Genomic DNA, 15,446 nt, shown 5'->3' with positions numbered 1-15,446 from the left:
CTTTTAAGATTTTTTTTCAGGAATAATTTACAGTTTGCATAAAAGAAATTTATTACCTACCTTTAGTACGCTGTCTTAAGAGACTATACAAAAAATAAATAAATGGAAAAACATCTATAAATTTTAATATATTAATTATCTTCTGGACCCTCCACTCGAGCTGGTTGAAGGTGTAACTATGGAACAGCAGTTCCGAAATCAAATTTCATTTTTTTGTTATAAACTATATAAGTGTAGTATCCGTTGTACGTACGGATTCTTTGATTGAAAACAAATTTTTTAAAATACGCTTGAAAAACTGTCCATCTTATTCGCGGATTTTCGAAACTTTTCATCTAAAGCGCACCATTTTTACAAAAAATAATTTGTTTAAGAAATCGGTACGTACAACGGAAACTACACTGATATAGTTTATAAAAAAGAAATGAAATTTGATTTCGGACCTGCTGTTTCATAGTTATACCTTCGACCAGCTCGCGTGGGGGGGTCTAGTAGATTAATTAATATATTAAAATTTATGGATGTTTTCCTATTTATTTATTTTTTGTATAATCTCTTAAGACAGCGTACTAAAGGTAGGTAATCAATTTTTTTATGAAAACTGTAAATTATTCCTGAAAAAATTCTTAAGAATGTCTTCCTTTTCCGGCCGTCACAGTGGTGTTCTCCCTTAATATACACGATTTAGGATACAAGTGGAAGGCGAAACTTCTCGCGGGTGAGCGGTATTTTTCATTCCCACCTCGCTAAGGGGTAGCGTTTAAAGCGCGCCAAGAAAATATTTCACTTGGAGCGGCGACGGTATATAGACGTCGTGTCAGCGATTGGAGGGTGACGTGATGAGACTGCTGAAGAGCCCGGACAGAGCAGCATGGGGAGGGAGCCAGCTAGTAAACGAGTTATTGGAAAATCGTGTGAGGGGTGCACCGACCTAGGTGACTCCCGGCGAGCTGGCGCTAGGGGAAGGGAGGAGGTCAGTAATTTTTCGCCTCATTGCCCGTAAAAAGGAGACGCTTCATCGTTCGCCGGGAGAGTATGGCGTCTACGTAAGCGAATGGTAGCCCCCGACTCAGCAAGTTTGGGAGTGGGCCGGCAAGTGAGGCGATGGCTCGAAGACGGCATTGACACCGGCTCGTTGTAAATGTTGATCAGGTAGCGCAGTTTCACCGGGCCAATTTGCCGGGGATGAATCTCGCGTGACCCTCTCCTGACGTTCCATCCGCGTTGCCCTCCGTCAGGAGAAAATATCACCTGCTTCGCCGAAAGCTACGAAAGTCGAGACCAGAATTTACTCTTCTGCTCGTGTGTGCTGGAACGTCAGGGTGAAACGGTTACTGTTTAATCTCTCAAACTTCGAGAATGTAAACTGAAAGCTTCTAATTGCTACTTTTGAGAGAAATGGCCCTTTGCTCGGCTGAATCAGAACTAAGAGGGAGTGTTATGATTTGGGCTGCATTCGGGTACAACGGCAAGACCCCGATAATCTGGTTTCCGCCCAAAGCAAATGCCGAAAAATACCAGGAGCTACTGGAATATGTCCTGGATCAGTATGGCGATGAAATTGCTGGGCCTAATTTAATATTTCAGCACGATAATGCAGCAATACATCGTGCAAAAACGATTAAAACTTGGTTTAAGAGGATAAAAGTTGAAGTTTTACCTTGGCCATCAAGGAGTCCGGATTTAAGTCCAATTGAAAACCTTTGGGGAATCTTAGCAACGAAGGTAAACGCCAATGGCAAGCAATATTCTAATGTGTCTGAATTAAAAAATGGGATGAGAGAGGCATGGGCTCAAATTAAATCAGAGACATTACAAAAACTAGTTGAGACAATGCCACGTAGAATATTTGAAATGATTAAAAACAAAGGAGGTCAAACGAAGTATTAAATTATTTTTATCTTTTTATTTATTAAATTTTTATGCAAAAATATATAATGAACCTATGTTTATTTTGCCAAATATATATCAAATTTTGTGATAGAAAATTTGTAACTGACACTAATAAACATTATGTTGCTCAATTGAACTGTGTATTTTGTTAATTGCATTAGAACGGATAAATAATAATCAATAAAATAAAAAATACAACATAAAACACATTTTTATGTCAACCAATTAAAGTGAACCTATCATTATTTCGGCCACTGTACGTGGAAGGTGTTGCGTGAGAGTGAGCTGAACGAAGCTTGACCGCATAAACGCTCTAAATTCCATGTTAACCAAAGTCAGGATCACTGCTTGCCGGACGACAATATTTCCAAAACATTTCAAATTTATTTGAGACAGTACAAGGGGTCTTACAGCACGCTATTCAGCAGTACGTTCGCCCACGACACTCCCTTTCGCATGCTCAAATTGATACTATTCCTCTATACTTCTATCCGTTTAAATTCACAAGACGTCGCCATCCCAGATGCACAATGCGCTCTCGAGTTGGCGATTAGAATCTCCCCGAACGGCGACTTGTCTCACGCCTCGCGCCACGGCTGTAAATAATGCAGATGCAAGTGGCGGCAATGAGCACGGCATCGAATTTACATCACGTATCGCTGTTCACCCTTAGCCTTAATTAACGGACGATGATTCCGCGCGCGGCGCGTTCGTCTCCCTCTTCTGGAGCTTCTTGTAATATCGGAATATCGTCGAAGGACGACGCTTCGAGGGCCGTATCGACGCCATTGCCACGGATACGAACGGGGGGAGCGGAAAAAGGCGAGGGAGAATTGCGATAAGGGTAGCTGGTGTGCGGTGAATCGAGTTCGAAAGAGGACGAAGATTCGGAGTGCAGCATATTCGCGAGCATAAAACAGCGAAACGCTTAGCATAGTAACATCACGGCGCGGGGGCGTCATTACCGTATTGATCGTGGGGGTGGTTCCTCTCACCCTACCCCTCTTCCTCCTGCGGCCCCTCGTCCTCTTCCCTCTGCAGTTCTCTCTTGTCGAGGATCCAGGAGGGTAAGAGCTGGACCAGAGGAGACTCTGAGGCGATGCCTTCGGCCCTGAGGAGAGGGTTGAAAGTAGGACAACGAACTTGCCGGTGTAACGAGTCGACAGATCAAAGGGCTGTCGAGAACGTGGAACGATCCGATAATTTGGAATCGGCAGCCATTACGGTGGTATCGATCGCCATTAGATTGCAATGATTATGGGGAGGTGCGCGCTACGGTGGCGTGGATAATTATTATTCCGTGGAAGATGGTTCGTTGACAAGCATCTTGGGAAATTTCAGATTGAAGGAAGGCATGAAAAGAACAATGGCAAACCAAGGCAGGCGTCGAAAGTTAAGATTCTGCGGAAGCTCTATGGACATTCCTGTGAATTCGAAAATGACACCGATGCTTTGGAAGCTCGAACTAAAGGTAAAGCTCGGTAAAGTGATTGCGAAGCATTTGTTTGTGCCGTAGGATGCGGTAACGCTCCTGCTCCGATTCCACGAGATGATATTGACCTCCACCGTGACGTCAAACCAAGCTCGAAGATACCTCTTCCTCTTCTTGTCGTAACCCGCTCCTTTACATCCTCGCCGATGGCCCAGGACCCGTTGCAGGACCGGTTTGGTAAGAATCGGCCGATCACGGAGGCAAGAAACAACTGAATCACCGTGGGCTTCGACCCTTCAACTCGAGGATCAAGGCACGGGTTGCTTCGTCGGGATCTCGAATATTTCAAGAATCCAAAGAGGAAAGGAGAACGCGGACAATACCAGCCTACCAAAAAAGGAATGGAGACCGCAGAGTGCAATTGCAACGGAAACTCGAATCGCAAATTAAAAGTGATCAGGCTAATTGATTTTCAAATCTAACGGGACACGATGCAAATGACAAAAATACGATCCTTCAACTGAATCGTATTTACTTGAACGAAGAAGCCTCTACATTTTTGTATCAGAAATTTCAGAGCTAGGAAACTCAAGCTTGATCATATCAGTCACACAAAACTCGCCTGAAATAATCAAAAATGATGCCCGCCACTTGGTACTCAAGCATCCAACATCTAATTTTCGAACCTGCGAATCTTTACGATTGCCCGAAAAGCGAAACGCTCGCGATCCAAGGGAAAACGAACGACGAAACAACAAAGACATTCCTCGAGCTTCCATTCGGCAAGAAGACACCCCGCCGGCGAACGTTTCAGAATGCCGTGCGAGCAGCCAAGGAATGATAACACCGCGTCGCCATAATGTAACGAGAAAGAAACGAACAGAAGAAACGGAGTTATTCTCCGAATCGATTGGTACAGGGCCAGCCGTGTGCGGTATAGGAAGAAATAAAAATGGGAACCCCCCTCCCTTCGTGTGTGGCAGTTATGCGCCGCGACGATAAGTTTACCGGGGCACAATGAGCACGAACGAAGATGCGGGACCTGTACCAAACAGGTTATAAAGGAGTGGGTTACGTGAATCACGCTTGTGTCGCGTGCAATGCAACCGGAGCAGCGCTCCGTTCGCGGCGGCACAGACACGGATGCACGCACACCGCCGAGTTTACCAAGTATGAATAGGCTGGCAGCGTAGGATCCTTGCCAAAGAAGCACGGTCAATCAGGTACCGAGAGGTATTCAACTCGTTGATGGACCACGAGGGGGTAAATTTCAACCTGCACCCCCTATTAACATGTGGTGAAAATATCTAGCCTCGCTGTGCAGAGACACTTCCGTTTACTCTGTATAGGTTCAGGGGTTAAGCCGGGACCACACGTTCGGCATTGGTGTTGGATAAGGGCTAAAATCCTGCTCTCCTATTTTGGGCTTCTAGGTAGTGTTCCTTCTCGAGAAATTTTATAAATGCTTATTTCTTATTTCTCAAGAAATATTATTTTTCTCGAGAAACTTGAGTCTACGAAAATTATTATAAATCTCATTTATTTTCGGCATTGAATTTTTAGTTAGTTCAATTTGTATATTACTAGTTAATCGCGAACGTGTAAACGCATCTACAATTTATAATAAATCTTATTAGTAGCATTAGAGCCTATATGAATTACAATAGAAAATCTCAGTAGAGAAGATTCGACATTATTGACTGGTGAAGGTGCTCTTAAATTCTTATTTAACAATTTAGAAAAATGGTATACCTACTGAATTAAGTAATGAGTTTCTTGTGGCTGTTAAAGAAGAGATAAAACTATTGTAGCCCTTATAAAATTGTTGCATAGGTAATGGAGGATCTCTTCAAAAAGATTCAACAGACGCGTTTGGCATTTAATAACTACGACAGATATGTTTATAACGCCAAAACAATTTTTAAGTAGCTAGACTTTTCGGGAAATATTACAGTAACCATGATTCTCCTTAAAAGTACTGGAAAATTTACGGGTCCTCAAAATGAAGAATCACCATTAAGAAAACAATTAGAGATAGCAATCGCAGAGAGCTTCCATGAAATTAGTATCAACCAAGAAGACGATAAATTCTGGACTTTAACAAAGGAATTTCAATTTTTTCAGTCCACTGGAAGGACACCCAATTTATCATAACTTTTGGATATGCTACATAGAATCAAGTCAACATCCACTGAAATCGAAAGAAAGTTTTCTACAGCTACAGATTTTATCACAAAATAGAAACAGATGAAAAACCATTTTAAAATAAAAAAGTAATGTTTCACTTTGCACAAATTTTGTATTAAATAAATAAATATATCAATTATATTTAATATCTGCTTTTTCATTTATACAAGGTTTGTGCAAATTAGACAGGAATGAACAATTAGTTAAAGGTTTCTTCTGTTTTTGATAAATATTAACAACATTATTCCAAAAATATAAATTTTGCAATATTCTTTTCAATTTCTCGAGAATTCTCGAGAAGTATGATGTGATTTCTGATTTCTCGAGAAGCAAAAAATATCGAGAAATCAGGAACACTACTTCTAGGCATGGCACTGGCGGTGTCGCGCATTTAACGACTGCCAATTTTATATCACCTTTGTCTTCTGTTTCTGATTGACAATTAGTCACGCATCACTGTACTTTTCAATTTTCATTTATTCATTTTCTTGTAAGGAACCGCAAATTAAATACGTGCAGTTTCCTTAGCAACAACGAATGTTCGTCATTCGGCGATCAACTTGCATCTAAGGATCTAGCGACGCACAGTGGTTCCAACCTGGAAAGAACCCTAAATTATGAAAGTCGGGTTTTTAGGTATCGATTATTATTTTCTGGAAGACAATGAACCAATCTATCTTGCTATGAACAGGGATATATGTTTTTCTCTTTAATACGGAAGTAAAATGCATCTGAAGTAGACCTTCCATATGCTAGCGAGATTCTGACAGCTTTCTAACCAAAGTTTCGACATTTTCCTTTTACTTTTGGGGACATTTATAATCAAACGAATTATGCATTATAAACGGGTATAGTCTCAGCTTATGTATGACGTAAATAGTTTTCAAAATACATAACCGAAATCATGTTTTCGAGCCTTAAAGAAGGGTACGTATAATTTGAGGTTGTAACTGCTTTTTGTAGGCCTACAAAAATAGCTACGCGTTCCTACGTTCTCTTGATGATATATTTTGAAAGTAGATACCACCACATAAATGTCCTGCAAAAATCAGCTGCTACTTCTTGCAACATCAGCTGATATTAATGTTTAAAGTGTGAGAACGCATGAAATTTTGGGGGTACAGCAGGACTCCTGAATAGGTTCACGGCTCTTCGCTACGCGTTTCGGATGATTTTCGTGCCTGTACAAAATTGCTACTCTCATAGGAATGCATTCCAACAAAACGATTTACCACCATGTCAAATGTGTGTATTGCAAATCATGTGAAAATCATAAAAGGAAATTTGAAGCCACTTTATCTTATATTGAAATTAATAAATCCTATAATTTCGCAGTTTCGTACAAAGTTCTCCGTGAAGTTCTCTTCCACGCGAATAAATCATTTGAACACTTCTTACACGAAAATTATTCGGTTTTCGAAGACGACCACATTAATAAAATAGTGGGTGAAATTAATAAAAGATTTTTACCACAGTTGAACTTGAGACTTCGGTCAGTACACCGTATTAGAGCGAAGTTTTATAAAAAATACTGCGATTGGCTAGAAGGTGCCTTTGCGGTAAATTTATTAAGTGTCGATTTAGAAGCTGTGGATTTATCTGCAAATGGCGAAGGCAGGCCACGGAAAATTTTTGAAGACTGTTGCGATCGAGCGAAGAAATACAAATTCGTATGTAAAACAAATGTTTTTGCTACTCGGTTTGTTGGTGGGTGTTTTAATTTTCAATTCTTAAAATTGCAAGCGGAAATCAAATAGCATTTAATAGCAGGCTTTTGTTCAAAGTGATTGACATCGGCAACGGGAGATACGAAACGAACAGGACCGTGTAAGGTATCGCGTAAAACGGAAAGTCGCCCTTCAATTACCATACTACGGTTGGGAGAAATGAAAAATAACCGTTTTCAGGGCAGGCTTCGTGCGATTGCGCGGTGGAAATTTTAGGCCTGCTTCAACGTGACATGGGAACAAACGAAAGAATTGGCCGCGATCGTTAGCATAATAATGTAACAACTCGGACTGGGAATGATTTAATGTGCCACGTGATTACACAGGAAATTCGCAATTTCCATGCAGTCTTACCGTCGCGACGCCGAGCCGCACGTACAAAAGGAGGCTTAAATTGGAATAAACATTGCCTGCTCTCTGGCTCCTCGATATCGCGAAACGGGGTCGACCGGTGACCCTAACGATTCAAAATTTCCGAGGGAGACGAAACGGGACTGCAGCTCCCCGCAGCGAAACGGAGAGGGGGACGTTGATAATGCAAATAATGCAACACGACGAAACGGCACGGTGCGTATGACGAATGCGACGTAAATTACCGTTTCCCGTGATTATACGGGAACTCCGTAATATCGCCATAATTTTCGTTTCTCGTTCGACTGTAAGAAATTATAGACGCGTACAAGTCAACAGGCCTGCCAGCCAGTGGAAACAGTTACCGCTGCGTCTGTAATTATCGTCTTCGCGAATGAGAACAATGAGTTGGAAGCGCACGTCAAACCGAAAAAAAAAAAAATAACCGTGGAACCAAACGTACGTGCGTGTTTCCTGAAATCGTTTCTCGAAATTCTCGTATCGAGAAAATTTGCGCAGATGAAACGTTATCCAATTATGTACTTTGAAAAGGACAGAGAAATTATGTAATGAGAATAGCTTGTTCTGGATTCGACGACAAGCCGTCATTTCACTAACAGAAGTGTTCCCGTAATAACCGAGTGGAGGAAGGAGGATCGAGTTAATGTTGGTAGATTTCTCGGAGGCGAACGGACCCATGGGACACGGCTGGGCCATGGTAAAGTAGTGTTAATCCGTGGTGGGCGAGCCTGAAGCTACTTCGGAAGATTGCCTCGATACGAGCACACCTAGAAACTACGTAATCGTTTAAGTATCTACACAGAATTTCAACCGGTTTAAAACGGTAGCCCAGTGTCTCGATACCTGTGATTTAACGGAATAACAATTTATCCTACTGCTGCTTGATGATACGTCAAGGCGTACGTATCCGCCTATTCTCCCAATTTCAAGGTTATCCCCCAGGATGCATTAAAGTACAATCTTAACATCAAACAACAAAAATCAATGAACAACACCGATATCAGAATTGCGATTGCCACTTGCGGCATTTCAATAATTACAGCAAATACTGCAACTGACTGGCCAGTTAGCAGCGTCAACCGATCCAACCAAGAAATGAGAATGGTCACCGAAGAGGGACCCAAACAATGGCCAGTGGTCAACGAACTCGTTCCTCGAAAGATCAGAAACATTTCCCAGAATGCTTCTCTTAAGTGGAACCACCAATGTCCACTGCTGTCCTAAAGATGCTAAGAGAAAGGGATCGTGGATGCTTCGTACCCTCGCCTGTCGATCTCTCTAGCGAACCACTCGATACATAGGTACTCTCTGTCTAGTTTTCTTCTAAGATTGCTCTCTCCACTGGGCATTGTGAATTACTACCCCAGCCACTATCGACAGGTTATTAAATTTCACAAAAAGTTAATTCATCCGAGGGGGGATGAAGATGTTGGAACGCGAGGCGGCATGAATTATTCAGCAACAGTTATTGTGATTGGTGAATGGAGATCGGCGATTACGTGTCGCGACTTACGCCGTTTCTGGCCAAGTTTCCGCCACTGGCCCTCGCCGAATTAGGGCGGATAAACGGGTTCGACCATGGGCCACGTCAGAAACGTTCGATGATCACAGTAACGGGTTTGCGACGCAGCTTGCTTCGGAAGAATCGTGTGCGTGCTGATTGCACGCGGTCTCTAAAGATCGCCAGGGGGATGGTGGATAAATAGAGGCGTGGAGGACGTCTCGACATCGTTTACGAGTCCTCTGAGTAGATCCCGCATCCTCTTCTCAATGCAAACCGAAAAGTACGTCGCTTGTAGTCTCGGGCGTGCCCGAAGCGAGCGATGGTCACGCGAGCAGAAGACACCGCGGTGTCTTCGGCGTGGCACACGTTTCTCCGCGAATAGAGGTGTAAAGACCACTGGAGGAACAGCAAAACGTTCAGGATTCTACGGGGTCGCGGTAAGAATGCGACTCGAAGTGCCCCGTGGACCAGTGTCCCCTGTCGAACGAAGTATCGTTACGAAAGATGCCCGATAGGCGAACGGCAAGAAACGTTCTATGGTTAAAACGTGCTTCTGCAGGCGCGTCTCTCTCCTCTCTCTTTGGTAGCTAGAATCAAATCGTCGGACATTCCTCCGCGTGGTCCTCGTGAACGAACGATTGAGACGTTCAGCCCGGCGACTCGTGTGGCGCATACAAGGGGAGCCCTTGTTACCGAGCTCCATGCTCGGTAATCTCTCTCGATCCGGGCAAAAAGCGGCGGCCATTTAACGAACCTTAAAAACAAATCTTGCGCGTGCACCGTGCCCCCCTCGCGCCCTCTCTCATTTCTCTGGACGCAACGTCCGACACGTGAGAGAACGTATCACAATGCTAACGAGTACCCTCGTGCTTGATGCGCCTCGTTAAAGACCCGCGCGCCGCGTGTCCTTCAACGCATCGAGCACTTGTTCGACAAAGTACTTCTGCACTTTTCCCCGGGCATCGAGCTTTCCTTTATATTCTCAGAAGCACGCTGCACTCGCCTCCTCGACTCCTTCGCATCATCATTGGGTTTAATCGGTTCTACACAGGGGTGTGTTAGGCTCGCGTAAGCGCGTGTATGAGGTATGTCAGTGTACTGTTCGAGCAGCTTGTAGAGGCAATAAACAATTGGAAAGTATTAGTGAATTAAAACAGAAATGGAGTAACTCGTCGCAAGATCATATTCGAGAATTGCCGAGGTCGATCGAAGCGTTAAGAGAAACTAGTTTAGAGGGTTGGGATTTTCGATTATTTAATTTTTTTGCTTTAATGGAAGTATTTCGGAACACGCGCGATGAACTTGAAATTTTTCAATTAAAATTTTATTTTGAATTCTATAAATATATATCGAAATACCCTCAAAGTTTTAGAAAGAACGACTTTATTTTTCTCTGTTAAAAAAAATCGCGAAGATCGCTTTTTACAACTTCGTAGACCAGGTGCTCCCCTTAATAAGAAAGAAATATGGAGAAACCGAAACGTCAGAAAGAAACTCGAATAGCACCACGCAAGAAGAATCGAAATTACTATTGTTACTCGCGCGTAACGAAGCAACGTTTCAGAGGCGAGCACGATAGCAAAACTCGAAGGAAAAACGGGTATCTGGCGAAAAGCTGCTCGCCGAAGCGTGGAAGCCAAGGAAGCACGGCTGCTGGCAAAGCGAACGCAAGTCAGTAAATGATATTTCTCGTTGTCTGCGCCTGCCTCTATCCTACCGGGGCTGCGAAATGTGTGCTCGCGTCGTTGTTACCGTCTTAGAGCAGAAGTGGCGAGTGAAGGGTACCATAAAGATACCTAAGATTTCCATGAAACAGAGTTCCCTCGTTATCTCGTCGACGAGGTCTGGCCCCGGGGCATCTCCCTCGATCTCGCGTGATAAATTGCGCGCGAACGCACGTGCGTGTACGATCAAGCGCATTCCGCGCGCGTCGCCGCGCGCCCACGCGATCACGATGCGCCCGCGAAAAAAAAAGGACAGGTAACATCGCGTTGACTGTGCCCGGAGAGGGTACGTCTCGCTAATTAATATCGAAATTATTAAGAGCCGCGCCTCGGGCGTCTACAAACGAGAATATCAACGTTACACCGTGTTCGGCAACAAAAACAGTCGGCTGGGAGATGCTGCAGAGAAATTGAAAAAGTTGGCGCGACATGAAGTGTGCCGCTAATTGCAGGATTGAAACGAGGAGATTGTCGATGCCTTAATTTCCAATCAAAGTAGATACAGAATAGGGTAAATGTCCCAATTACTGCCAGTGTCCCTATTACTGCCACTTCATTTATTTCACTTAATAAACACGCAATGTATAAAAAATAGTGTAAAAAAGAATTTATCATGAAATTGGGACTGTTCTTCTTATTATTATAGTACATTCTTTATACATTACGTTTTTTTTTTAAAGTGAAATAAATAAAGTGGCAGTAATAGGGATACTGTCAGTAAATGGAACATCTACCCTACCCGTTTAATAAACGTGGGAGACAAAGTGTTGTTTCCTTAGATTAGAATGGAAAATCAAAGAAATCCAGCTGAGTGATGCTTATCTACAGCGTGGTAGAATTAATTCACGACTAACTTCGCGCACGCCGAAATCAGCTCATGAATATTTCTCCGTGAACGAAGCTTCCACCGAAGATGCAATAACAAATCGTGCCGGCATCAAATTGCAAACGCACGCCCACGAGCGGATTTCGCGGCACGCTTTGCTGCCCCGCGTACACAAAAGGCTGAAAGCTCGTTGTCCCGAGTTGACGTGTACACACGTAGGCAGCAGTTCGAGATTAAAAGTCGTAGATCGCGTGCCTTGCTCGATAGAGGCGGCGAGGTCCAGAAATAAAACGAAATTCGCACTTTTCAAGTGTTCCTGCTTTCAGCCAGGTGCGTGGGCTTTTCTATGTTCAGACAGGGAACGCGAGAACTTCCAGACAGTATTGAATGACACGCTGGATTACACAACGATACCCTAACTTTCAGTATGCAAATGCTGCAACATTGTCCAGTCCTCGAGCACATTAGATAAATTCGATATACGAACAGTTTAATAAATTGGAGTGGCATAAAGATAGCTCGGCTTCAATCCCGCTACAATGCAAACTACCACGGAATGTCTACCGAGTATGTACCACCGCCGGTATTCAAATTTTCCGGGTTTTCTAAACCTGGATAAGAAAGCAATCCCCCGACATTCTCGTACACACAGAAACGAAGTATCTCCGGGATGTCCACATTCCGACAAACTCCTCAACACCTCCACATGCACTGGTTTTACTTAGGACCGCACATGCGAATCTCTCCCCTCCCAACTGATATCTCCAGAGAAGATGCGAGTCCTTGAATACTCAACTAGAGCACCCCTGGGAAAACATCGCGACTAACCCGACAAACCACCCAATCTCCCACCCAAGCCTCAGCGGAAGAAAGCCTTGGTCGAAGGGCCCAGCAAAGAGTTGAACGATAGAGCATGGGGCCAGTTCTTCAAGCGGCCGAGGCATCATCAGTATTCCTATTCCCGGGGCTGAGCGATCGTGCTGGCCGGATTTATGTCAGCGGGAGTCGCATAACTGAAAGCGGCGCCGCTATAAATGCAAACGTCGTATCGCCGGCAGCATCGATGCCGTTCATCCGGCAGCGACCGCGACTGCCTTCGCCGTGGAAAGACCAGAGAGGAGGAACAAAGTAGCAAAGTACGCCGAGTGCCAGCGCGTATTTAACCTACGTGCAGCGCATTTCGCCGGGGCTCGTAGGCAGCCAGGGGGGCGGCCGATGGTAGGCGTCGTTGTAGAACCTCGTCCACGGTGAACGCTGCTTTCGCAACGGCGCGGACGGAGGCCCAACTTCGTGCATCACCCGAGCGATCGTATCAATCATGCGCTTATTATGCAACGAGCAACAGTTCTACTCACTGCATTCGCGTACGCGGTCAGTTCGATGTTCCTGCTTGCATTCTAGCAGACGTCGGCCGCATCCTGTCGCGCCTGCGCGCCCGCAACACGCGTACACGCGAACCCTGTGCACCGTCTCCACCCTCGGCCATCTTCCTTCTTTTTTTCCCTCCACTTCGCCGACTCGTCCTTACGTCTTCATAATTCATACGCCCCGCCTAATGGAGATTTAATTTCGACCAGTTATCTCGGTCCCCGCGGCTCGTTTCCACGTACTTCTACTCTTTTCCCTCCTTTGCCTTTTAATGCATCTTCGTGCCCAGCTTTTCCCTTTCCTCGCGGCTCTGCTGGCGAGCTACTCGATGAAGCGAGCAGTTTCGGGGGAATGTTTATGGGAGAGGGTGATTCGGTGCTGGGATTTGTAGGGATGTGGATTTATGATTCTTCTGTTTTGGGGCGGTGTTTTTTAGTTTCGGTTCTCTTTGGATTTTTCAAACCTCTTGGTGTTAGGAAACTCTGCAGTTTCTTCGGCAAGCTTGTTGGGAATGAAGAAGACAATGTATTCTACGTGTGTTATTCCCATTTTCACAAGCACCAAATGGAATTTTTGATAGGAGAAATGTGTTTGAATTTCTACGAAAAATCGCCTCCTATTGATGCAGCAGGATTTATCGAACACCTCGCGTTATTTGCATAATCGATTCAGGAGAGATCTTATGCTGTGTTCACAGGTCAGCCGTGCCAGGCTAGGTTGATCCTGGGCGCTTCGGTTAGTAACTCAATCCTCACCGAGGAAGGCTTTTCTGGTGCTGACTGGCAGCGTCGGTTTATTTGCTTAGGAGCTCGTTAGAGCTAATCCACGTCTATTTACGCCGATCGATAAGCGATCGAACGGTAACTACCGGTGTCGGCGATACACCTTCGAACACCTTCTTGCGGTCGGGAACAGAGATCGCTCCTTCGCGGAACGATTGAATAGGAATTGTATTTTTCCACCCTTGACGGAATTCCACGATGTCACTGTCCCTTGGGCTGAGGTTTGCAACAGCTTTAGAACGTAAATCGCTAGGCTCGCCGACAGGCTACCCTTTCATTCCTTTCAACACTACTTCCCGAAATACGTTAAATTACTTTTAACATTCTGTAATAATTAGAGTTTTTGTATAAAACTACAATAATGAATGACCCAATCAATTCCAAAATACTTCGAAAATGATACAGACATAGGTCGCCAAGATCTTGGAACGATTAAAATTACGAAGGACACAAATCTTCAGAGAAAGAGACATCTCTCGTCACGAGAAATGCAATTCGTGCCTAATTTCACAATTCCAATATCATTCTTGCATGGTGCAGAGGTAAAGAAAATTCACCAAGAAACTACTCAGCTCCAATTCACAAATTTCGAAGCAACCAACAATTCACAACCACCCGTGAGGATTCGAACTCTTTTAGGCTCGTAAGAGGATTTCAGGATCCCCAGCAGAAGCTCGCGAAGGGCACGATTCGCGACGTTCCGAAGCCAAAGAGATTCGTGACACTGCGGCGGGAAACTGATCGAGTGCACGATCTTCGACTTTGCCTTCCACCTGGGCAACCTGAGAAGGGGTCGCAGGAGCCCGCCCTTGGGGGTTTAACGAGCCTTTGCCAGTGGAACCTGCGTCTGGCCCCCCTTTCCGAATCGAAGTGACGCCGATGCCATTCAGCTTGTCCCAATGCTCTCGCGATCGGTGATCTATTGATCCCCACTCGACCTTTGCGCCACTGGCCTAAGTAATCGTAGGTACATTTCATTGGCGAGTTGAAAAGGGCCTCCCCGCTCCTTCTCTGTTTGCCTGGAAGCCTCGATTGTCGTCGCGAGCAAACGCATTGTCGCGGGATCGGCAGGGAAACACAAAGGGAGACTCGAAAAGTCGACGCGCCTCCTCGAAATCAGAGTCCGCGGCCTACAGGCTCTACAGGTAACGCGCCTGAACCGATTTGTGGGAGCACAGCTATTTTCCTTCTTTCGTTTTCTTTTCGCCTTTGAAGAGCGACGCGCCTCCGCGCACACGCCCTCCAACAATAAGGTGCATTCAACAACGGATCCTGTAGGCTTGGTCGCGATCTAATGGTCCATGATCGATTACCCAGGCATCGATTGTAGTAATAGGTATAATGACGGCGCGGTATTACAGTGTAACGATAGTAATCGGCGATCACGCGAGATGTCTTTAAAGATTCTTTTCCTACGGCCGATGAACGCGCGGTTCTATTGACATAATCGCGGGTATTATGCCCGTTTTCAGACGGGTGGGGGAGGATCATTCCCTGCGTAATGGTCACTTTGCTTCGGTTACTTGATTCTCGGGCTTTGAGTAGGCTCCGAAGGCGTTTCTTTTCGCGTAAAGGACAATGGTCTTTAGAAACCGATCCGCGGCTTTAAATTGAATTTCGATGTACGAGGA

The 15,446-nt window shown here is 44.7% G+C and overlaps 1 protein-coding gene across 1 annotated transcript in view; it reads right to left on the bottom strand.

The window, feature by feature from the left end:
• The window catches only part of LOC143370484 (UPF0489 protein C5orf22 homolog), a 683,248-nt gene extending 680,386 nt beyond the window's left edge, over window positions 1-2,862 (bottom strand). Inside the window, exon 1 of the mRNA XM_076815684.1 lies at window positions 2,859-2,862. The gene's annotated coding sequence lies outside the window, so the exon portion shown is untranslated. The remainder of the gene's footprint in view (window positions 1-2,858) is intronic.
• Between the last annotated feature and the right edge of the window lie 12,584 nt (window positions 2,863-15,446).

The sequence above is a fragment of the Andrena cerasifolii genome, chromosome 1 (genome assembly GCF_050908995.1).
Source record: "Andrena cerasifolii isolate SP2316 chromosome 1, iyAndCera1_principal, whole genome shotgun sequence".
Lineage (NCBI taxonomy): Eukaryota > Metazoa > Arthropoda > Insecta > Hymenoptera > Andrenidae > Andrena > Andrena cerasifolii.
Note: the sequence above shows the minus strand (reverse complement) of the source record. Positions and strands in the feature narration are given on the sequence as shown.